This window comes from Chenopodium album, chromosome 3 (assembly GCF_948465745.1).
Source record: "Chenopodium album chromosome 3, dcCheAlbu1.1, whole genome shotgun sequence".
In the NCBI taxonomy this organism is placed as follows: Eukaryota; Viridiplantae; Streptophyta; class Magnoliopsida; order Caryophyllales; family Amaranthaceae; genus Chenopodium; species Chenopodium album.
In genome coordinates, this window is record NC_137836.1 from 21,943,487 (window position 1) to 21,954,217 (window position 10,731).

At 37.2% G+C, this 10,731-nt stretch overlaps 1 non-coding gene across 1 annotated transcript; it reads left to right on the forward strand.

Moving 5' to 3' along the window:
- The first annotated feature begins 10,001 nt into the window (after positions 1–10,001).
- LOC145625676 (small nucleolar RNA R71) lies at positions 10,002–10,108 on the forward strand. The gene has a single exon (XR_014110585.1). It is a non-coding gene; the product is annotated as a small nucleolar RNA R71 (small nucleolar RNA).
- Positions 10,109–10,731: the final 623 nt, after the last annotated feature.

Consider the following 10,731-nt stretch of genomic DNA (forward strand, 5'->3'; position numbering starts at 1 on the left):
TTCTACTTTGAATCGGAAGGGGATATCAGAATCGAATCGTAGAATCGTAAGATTCTACCAATATCAAGACGTCATATATAAATTTAATTAAATATATTGAAATTATGAGTTTGAAACCTAATTATTGATAGATAATAGTTATTTAACCATTAACCAATCAATACTTGACAATATTTATATATAAAAACCTATATAAACATGATTTTTACTTGTAAGGATTTCGCTAGTTCAGAAAAATATGTAAAATCGGGTAGAATCGTAAATCGAATCGTATGATATACATGAATCGTAAAATCGTAAGATTCTAAGATTTAAATCGGGATTTTAATAACAATCTAGGATCAGTTCAGGTAATCTCTTTGGAATGAATCAATTTTTGATTGCTTCAGGGTGAGGTTGAAGGAATGCTGATTTGCGACAAGGGTTAATTTTCAGGTAAAGTTTAATTTTGTAAAAGAATCTCCCAGACCCTGTTTTATCTGTTAATAGCCTGTTTAGTTAAGTAGTTTAGTTTCATTATGCAATGGGGTAAACACATCAAGTTATCGACACTTTGAAGTAAATATATCACTTTACTCTAGTTGATTAAAGATCTTGATGTAACTGAGACAATCCTGTACTTGTTCTTTTGACAAAAATTGAATGACTGAAAAGAGGAACCTAAAGTACATAGTAGTAACAAGTTAGACTCTCTCTCTCTCTAAAACCCATCCGTATCCCTCCACTGCCTTCCACCGCTTCCCCCTTTTCTCTTGCTTGCCGGCGATCGGCGTCCTTCTCCTTGCCATCGCCACTGAGCCTTGTTTAGTTTAGCTTGCCTTTTCTTTTACTCCCCCCGTTCCCATTTGTTTTTTACGTTTCCATTTAGGATGTTCCTTTTTATTCTTTACATTTAAGATATTTCTTTTTTAAGTCATTGATTTTAGACAAAATTACCCTTGCTTTACAAATTAAATACTCAATTGTCCTTCACTTTTCATGTGCATATGTACCTTTTATAATATTTTAATGGGTTTTCAATACTCATAAATTACTTTCTCTCTCATCTCTCTTCTACATCCTTCCAACTTTCTTTACCCCACATGTACAATATTCCTTTTTTTAACTATAATTGTACTTTGAATGATTAATTTATGTCAATTCATCTCAATTTTACACAATTTCTTAACAACCGCGCATAATTCCAAACGTAAAGAACAAAAGGGAACGGAGGGAGTAGTATTTTTAATAAAGAAGACAAGGTAAATCGCTCTGTCAATTTCATCGAGGTTTATTTTGATTTTGGTGCGGTCGTCGTCACTCGTCAGTGTTAGGTTTCAATTAATCAACGAAACAAGAAGCCAAGGCTAGTCTTACACCGCCAACAAAAGGTAATTTGTCAGCTGTTTTCCCGGTGGTAAAGGTGAAGTTAAGGTTAGGGTTTTCCTCCCTTAATCAAAGGTTAGTTTTAGGTGAGGCGGTTTTTCTTGCGTTGGCCTTTGACGGCTGAACTTAGTGGCTGGTTCTGTTGGACGATGAGGCTTTCTTTTGCTATCTTCTTCTAGTTGACTCACTAGTAGCTCTGTTAGTGTTTTTTATTTTCTTTGCTTTGGCTACTAGAGTACTAGTTTTAGTCGTTGTTCCAAGTGTGGTTATGTTTATTTATGTTTTCGTTAGATAGTTTGGTTGTGGGTGTTCCTTTCGGCTTTCAATAACGGCCCTACTACTGCTCTGGTTGTGTTGGGTTGGGTTACTTATGGTAGCTCTAATTATGGGGGTTGAAGGAGTGTTGTCTTTGGAGTCTTGCTGCAAGTTTGGCCCTTGGTTTTAGGGGATGCAAGATATAACAGTCTTGTTTGTTGGTAATTTTAAGTGCCTTCTTGGGGTATGACTTAGGTTCCCTGGGAGTTTCAAGAATTTGGGTACGTGAGAGCTCTTGAATTGAATTAGTGGCTTCCTTTGTGACTAGTGTTGGAGCTTTCTTAGTTTTGTCTTCCAGGGAGTGGTGTTGTTTGTGCAGAGGGAAGGGTTACCCTGCATTTGGAGTTTGCAGGAAGAAAGGGTTGTTGAGGGGGAAGGTGTTTTGGCTTATCTTGTTGTCTCTTGGTTGTGGGATGTTAAAAGTATTCATTCAATTGCTTTCGTCCCATTGTTAGTCTTTGTGATGACAAAGTTAGTCATCGCCATTAATCGAAATCTAGAACCAGGCTCCCTATCTTTAATGTTTGGGATGAGCAAAGTCCTCCATTTTCTTGCACTCTCTGTTGATAGAGTTGCAGGAAGAGAAACTATATTTCAGTTTACGGTTTATCATGGCAGAGTCATTAAGAAAGATGACTCCTTTGGGTTTGTTCCTAAACTACTAGGTAATTGCAATTTCCGATCCCTGGGAGTGGAATGGTATCGCGAGTCTATTTTTCGCCAACGGGTAGCATTCATCTTTGGGTTGTTTCAAATCTCTTAACAACTTCCATCACAAACTTGCATTCATGGGTTTGCAAGTTTCAATTTCCTTCCCTATTTTCAATTTGCATTTAAGGTCCACCTCAAATTTTTTGGCTAAGTTGGTATATTGGTAGAGAGCTTATATGTTTCTCTTGGTGTTCCGGGCTCCGAAGTTTACGGCACGAAGCACGAAATTATTGGAGTTCTCATTCACTTTCTTTTGTCCTCCAATGGTGGTCATGGCAAGACCCGTCTATGGAATGGTTTAAGGGTTTTGCCTCAGCTATTGTTCTCAAGTTTTCTCTTTGATGTTTGTTTGTGCGGTTTGATGTATTTGGTTGTTGTTTAAGTTTTGTTTAGCTCTAGATTGTAATTTATGTATTCGTTTATAGTACCCTTTGTCCCAAAAAAAAAAAAAACCATTTTTCATATGGTTTGTTGATAGGCGTGTCGCGTACCTAACAAAAATAAACTTAACTAGACCACTACTATGTAGACAGGCAAGCAAGGGTCAGATCCCAAGAGACTATGGTTCAACTAATTAAATAGACTCAAGTAAATACTAAGCAAGTAACCAAATCAAATAATTGAGAATTAATAACTAAATATCAAGAGCGACGATTAAACTTAAAAAAATGATAATCAAATACTAAAAACATCCAAGATCGAGCATTACCACGAATACAATTAATGCAATAATAGTTCTACCCCTAACATATAATTCAATTGATTAAAGAGGAAAAGTAATCCCTAAATAGTACCAATGGTCTCTCCCGAGTTATCAATGGCTTCTCTAATCACAATCAAGCCTACTTCCATGGAATCATGTAAATTAAAGACCTTGAGCACATTACTCTAACTTCCTAATCATCCATTCAACTACTCCTGTGATGAACTTCAAACCCTTAATTGATTTATTCAAACCCGTCAAAACCCAACTCCCGTTGCGATTAAAACAATGGATTAATAACAATACCAATTATCCCTAATCTAGTATTGGCATGAGCACAATCAATTAAGCATATCAATTGCAATCACCATTAGAGAATTTAAAGAATTAAATCAAGCATTAATCATATTCGGGTTCCGCTAGATCTTGGAATAGGGAAACTACTCACACATATTAATGAAATCAAGAATAATAATCAATAAAGAAAACATAATTAACAATAATAAAATAAGAGAATTGAGAGAAGAAATCAATACTTGGAATTAATTATGAAATCTTGAATCTTGAAAGCAAAACCCTAGAAAATAATATGGAAGAACGTAATACCCAAAAAGAAGTCTAAAATAATATCTGAAAAAGTGATAAAGTGATAAATAAAAGATTATCTAAAACCTATTTATATCCTAGCATAAAAGTAGATATTTTTTTATCTAAATAGGACTCTCAAACGCCACCGAAACGAGCTGCCACAGGTAGGTTGTGGCACGAAGAAAACCGCCACAACCAGGGTGTGGAGCGGGCTGCCTTCGCCTCTCCCTTGCTCCAATATAGACGCCCACAACCAAGTTGTGGCCAACAGATTGCACGCCACAACCGAGCTGTGGAGTAGGCTGCCTAAATGCTTCATTGATGCTCCATTGGTGCTAGAAACACTCCATATAAAAGAAATATCTCTCGATTAAAATAAATTCCACGCAAATCGAGCCCTATTCCTATAAAAACAAAAAAAAAACAAACCGAGAAGAGCAATATCGAAATAGGAAGAATAATAGCTCAAAAAGATTAAGAGAATGAAGAAAACACAATAAAACATGACCAAATATCACATATAAATCGTGTATAATATCGTGTTATCAAATTTCCCCAAGCTAAACCTTTGCTCGTCCTCGAGTAAAGCAACGAATAAATAAATCAATACTTCAGCCCAAAAGTAATCAAAATCAAGAACAACCAATTCAAGGTAAATCCAACAAATATGCTTCAAAAATCAACCAATTTCATCCATCCAATCACTTATCCTCCCTAACAATTTTCAAGTAGAGCAAACCACAAGAGCATATAGAATTCAAGACTAGTGCTCGCACACTCAACTCTCATTTACGTGGCGAGTAAAAGGCGTACTCGATCGCTCTCCATCCCAACCCCATCATGTGAACAATGCCCTCCCAACTCACGCACTCGTGTGTTTAAAAGACATACACTCAATCTAATAGTCGACTCGGAATATGTCAAGTCATTCCTTGCATTGATAAGTAACTACTTTCACATTCGCACAACTCTATGCACAAAGGTCGGAAGGTCTTTAAAGCTTGTTATGTAAGGTTAGGGTAAGAGGTAGGATAAATTTGGGAAAATGTGAGAGAAAAGCAATGCTTAAGGGAGCTAAAATCCTAACAAAACCAAAACCAAAAATAAATAATGACCAATCATCTCCAACATACTCAACTCCACCAATAATTCACCAAATACAACTCCAATTATAACAATAATATTTTTCAACTCTTACAATAAATCACTCATAAAAATATAATGATATAGAATTTGAGTGAATAAACAAACTTTGAACTCATTCTTTTTTCTTTTGTATTTTTTTTTCCTTGAGCAACCTTCAACTATTACACTTGAACATTGAAACAAATTTTTTTTTTCCTTTATATCTCACATTGGAATTTTTCAACTTTAAAACACAAATTGTCAACATTTTTTCCAATCACAATAATCAAAGAACAAATTACTCATCTTTTATTCCCACATTGTGCAAATAGTATGCACACCACAACTCCCTCACCTCACCAACTAATAGCTCCCCCAAGCCAAGCTTGGGACTATTAACCAATGGGGCTCAAATAGGCTTGTAATGTGGCTAAATAAACAATAAAAAGTCAAGGCAACAACATGGGTAGCAAGAAGGGAAAAACTGTATCTAAATTCATCTGAAGGCTACCTAAGAGAACAACGCCTTCATCCTCCTCAATGTGCATAATAGTGAGTCATGAAACACTACTCATAGTTGCAAACCAATACTCAAATTCATTGACATATCAGGAACTAACACACATTCTTCACCAAATCAACTAGTCAAGCACTATATTCACAAGCAGTTGGACAAAATTGACGCATGTTAAAGCATCCAAGCAATCAAATATCAAATCATGGCAACTTATCCAAAATACTCATCATCATATACTAATGATCAAAACAATTTTTTTAGTATGGGGCACATGGAAGCATGATTTATCATTCATTGGAACGTATTTTTGTAATTTTTGAATTTTTTTTTCATTTCATTTTTTTTAAAGCGGTAAATCTATACTACAAAGCAATAAATCTATACTAAGCAAAAATGTACCATGGGTACACAAGAACCTCCCCTACACTTTAATATTGCAATGTCCACAATGCAATAATATAACATGAATAACATAAGGGGAAAAAGTACTCACAAAGCATCATTGTGGAGGTAGACAAGGAGGGCTTGAGTGATTAATATGCTGCATCGAGTCGAATTTGCGCCAAGTTTCTCAATTTAAAATTTACAACCATGAAGTTTCAAAATATCACAAGTCCTCAAACCAAACCGCCTAAGTCACAGGCTCACGGCAAAAGTCCTTCGAGAAGCAATAGAACATCAGCCGTATGATAATATCTCAATTAAACTCCAAAAACCCACTTAATCATATGCATCCTTCTCCAACCCGTATCAATGTAGCAATAAGCCACTATATATCAACACAAATTCGGTTATAATATTGCAGCCAAGAAAATTAGAGATCAAGGTCACAAATACCCAATAACTTCCAGCCAATATACCAGCATATTCAAGAAATAATGTTCGAATTATATTCGATAAAAAACAGAGGATAAAATTCTTTGTACTTGTAATGATGATCTCCTCTAATTCGAGTCAAAATCAAACAAGAAAATCAGCATTAGCTCGCCTAGAATATGAGATGATTGGGGAACGGTGAGTTGAGTCGAGAAGTGCCATAAATAACGCTGAAATTTTCGAATCCAGTAGTTGATTTCCAATCAAGAACAGGGCAAAAGTGTTGCCAATTTTTAGAGGATATGCGCCAAGAATTCAAACCAAGGAAATCAGAGATCAATGGAGGCCTTGAAAGAACTACGTTGATCGGTAAGTTACCTCTCTTCATCTTGCCCTTTTTTTTCAAATTTTTTTTTTCGGCCTCTTTATGTGCTGATTCAGGGAGTGCTGCAGCTTGGATGTGGTGTTTGGGCTTTGGCCGCAACCGGGTTGCGGAGTAAACTGTTTTGCTCAGAGTTTTTATACACACTCAAAGTATCACCGCAACTAGGTTGCGTAGAGAACGAGAATACCGCAACCTGCTTGTGGACTATACTGTGATGTTAAAATTTTAGCCTCCACTATGCATTCTTCCTCCTTTAATTACACACCACTAAAGAAGAGAACTAAGAAAACTAAGAAAAAGAAGTTAAAAGAATTAATTTTAAAAAGGAAAAATGGAAAAGAAAAATCCAACCTTTGCACTTTTTTCTCCTAAAAATCCAACCTTCATTTTATTCCTCAAAAATCCAACCTTTATACCCAACCTTCTCCAACAGATCCATTTGACCTTTAACCTCCTAAACAGGTTAAAAAGTTTTTTTTTTTTTTTTTTTAAATTCTCTCAATTTCCTTTCTCTCTCCTCTCTCCTCAAAAATGGAAACAACCCAACAATCCACCAATGACACCGCCAGCACACCACGTTAACCACCGTACCACCAGAACACCGCCAGTACACCACCAACACTAGTCTCTCTCCTCTTCTCTTTCTCCTGGTTTGTTTCACCCAATTTCCCAAATATCTCTCCTTTCTTCTTCCTCCTCCCCCCATTAATCCAAACCCCAGGTTGAAGGAGAAAGATCACCATTAATGGCGGGGGCTTCTAGAAGGTTATGAGACCTTCAATCACAAACAGGGAACAAAACTTGTGTTGATTGTTCCCATAAAAACCCATTATGAGCATTTGTTTCTTACGGGATTTTCATGTGTTTGGAGTGTTATGGGAAGCATCGAGGTCTCGGTGTTCATATTAGTTTTGCCAGATTTGTTACCATGGATTCATGGTATGAGATCCAGTTTAAGAAGATGGAGGTTTGTGGTCATGATAAGCTTAATATGTTCTTACAACACCACCACCCCAAACAACTGCACCAACACCACCACCCGTAACCACCGATGGTCAGAGAAGAGAGAAGAAAGAGAAGCAATGTTTGGGTTCGGGGTGGGTTGTCAGAGGGAGATGGACGTCGCCAACGATTGGGGGAAGACTGGGCGCGGACATGGGAGTTGTGCCGTGCGCCGGCAGCGAAGGGGAAGGGGGAAAAGGTGGCTGGCTGGTGGAGCGGTGGTGTTTGGCTGGTTTTCTGTTTTTTTTATTATTTTTTTTAACAATTAAAATTTTAATTGACCTATTAATAGCTAACACGTGGCATATGACTTACAAAAACTGGTCATCACAGGTAATGGATCTGTCGGAGAAGGTGGGGTATAAAGGTTGGATTTTTGAGGAATAAAGGTTGGATTTTTAGGAGAAAAAAGTGTAAAGGTTGGATTTTTCTTTTCCATTTTTCCATTAAAAAAATATTAAAAGGTGAAAAGGCTAAACTAGGCTACTGGCAAGAATACTACCTAATCTTAATAAAACAATAAGAAAAACACTACTCCGTTAAAATGCCATTTTTTTTTTTTTGAGAGAAGAATTAAAAATAACTAACTAAAAAAAAAAAACTAAATTAAGAGTTAGAAAGTTGGGTTGCCTCCCAAAAAACGCTTGTTTTTAAGGTCATAAGCTCGGCCTCCTTTTGTAGCTCAACCTGGATCACCACCACGCGGAGAGGATTCTCTACGGTCTTGTCTGTAATTGTGTTCACATGTATATGACTCCTTCAAACTAGGGTTGATATAATTTGTATCCGAACTCATTTTGATGTAGCTAAACCCATCATGCGGTGGAATATAGTCATTTTTGCTCACAAGATATCTATTAGAAACACACTTATCAACCAAAGGGTTAGTAGCATCAATTCTCAAACAAGTACCACCATCAAAAGTGAAATTATGGTCATTGAAAAGCTTAAACACAACTTGCTTATCCTGAGCTCTAATGGTCACTTGTCCTTGAGAAACATCTATTAAAGTTTGACTTGTAGCAAGAAAAGGGCGACCAAAGATAAGTGGGATCTTATGGTCATCTTTCATATCCACTACAACAAAGTCAACAGGAAAAACAAGTTCACCGATCCCAACTAATACATCTTCAACTACACCCTTAGGGAGTCTAACAGTTCTATCAGCAATATGAAGAGATATAGGAGAGGGTTTAAGGTTTTTCAAACCTAATTTGTCATATACTGAAGAAGGCATTAAGTTAACACTATCACCCAGATCACACAAGACCCTATCAAAATATGTTTCGTTTATCATACAAGGGATAGTAAAACTACCAGGATCATACAATTTAGGTGGTAAGCTATCATGTAAAAGATCACGACATTTCTCCTTTACTACCAAACATTCTAATTTCTTATCATTTTGATCATGATCTAGAATTCCTTTCACAAAATTTGCAAATTGAGGCATTTGAATTACAAGATCGAAAAAAGGAATGGTAGCATATACCTTCTTAAGAGTCTTAGAATACTTCCCAAAATGCTTATCGAGAACGACTTTTGATAACCTTTGCGGGAAAGGCATCGGCTCCTCATATGCTTGTGGAGCAACATATTTGGGACCTTCATTCTCGCTCATTTCAGTTTTTGACTCCAGATTGCACACTTTCTCCTCTAATCCCCCCGTAGTCAATCCATCTCTTTTCACGAAAGTTGCATTGCATTGTTTCGTTTGGACTTTTGCTTGATCTTGAAGAGTTGATAGATGACTCACTTGTTGTGATAGTTGAGAAACATGAGTTTCTATCCTCTTATTTTGAGCAACAAGCAATTGAATCGAGTTTTCAAAATATTCATTTTGCTTTGCTTGTAAATCAAATTGCTTTGATATAAGCTCTTGTTGTTGATGTTGGGAGGTAGCAAAAGTCTCCATAATGGATTCAAGATTTGAAGATTGAGGTGGTGGTTGGTGCATGGGATGATGATTTAAAGGTGCCCTTGCTTGAAAAGCTGGTGGTGGTGGAGGATTTGCTATAGCTTGAGTGTTCTTGTATGAGAACCCTTGATGATTTCTCCACCCTTCATCAACTGGCCTTGTGGAGGTCGTGGTATAGAAAGCATTAGCTTGCTCAATCGTCATTCCATCATAATTGGGCTGACACTCCCGCGGAGTATGGCCTTGCAATCCACACATCTAACAAGTTTCCATCGGGGGTCGAGGGGACTCAGCTTGGAGTTGATTGACTTTATAAGTTAGTGCCTGCACAGAACTAGTCAACATGGTTAGAGCATCAACATCATGTTTATTAACTATGTTGATAGCATTCCGTCCTCTTGAATGGTAATTATCATTAGCCGCCATCTTCTCAATCAAATCCTTCGCATCGGTTGGGTTCTTCGTCATGATAGAACCTCCGGACGCAGCGTCAATGTATATGCGAAACTTATGGGTCAAACCATTATAGAACGTTTGGATCAACATCCACTCTGGAATGCCATGATGAGGGCATTGTCTCTGCAATCTCTTAAATCTTCTCCATGCCTTATATAGGGATTCGTCATTGGATTGATGGAAAATAGATAACTCGTTCCTTAATTTTGCGGTTTTCTCTTGCCCCAAGAATTTGACTAGAAAGGCCTTGGCAAGCTTGTCCCACGTATCAAAAGAACCAATACCTTCATCTCGTAACCACTCCCTGGCTCTATCCCGTAGTGAAAAAGGGAAAAGTCGTAATCTAATAGCATCATCAGTGACACCATTGAGCTTAATGGTGTCACACTTTTCCAAGAAACTATCAATATGAGTCACAGGACAATCATTCGGTGAGCTCGCAAAAGAATTATTGGAGATGAACTGTATGAATTGGGGCTTCAACTCGAAACTCTGAGCAGTGACAGGTGGTCTAACAACACTGGAGAGGAATCCGGTTGTTATATCCGGAATACCATACTCCAAAAGAGATTTTGTTCCCGGGTCGACCATGTTTCTTGTAATTTGATTTTTCCTCCTTCTACCTCTTCGTCTTCTTGCAGTAGCTTCGATCTCAGAATCAAAAGGTGTTAAATCATCTGAACCTGAACTTCGAGTTTGCATGCAACAAAGAAACTAAAACGAGATATCAAAGACACAAGGAACAATAGCCGAAGCAACAAAATATATGCTTAGTAAAAACGAATCACAAATAACTAGAATGAAACCGTTAGTCCCGGCAACGGCGCCAA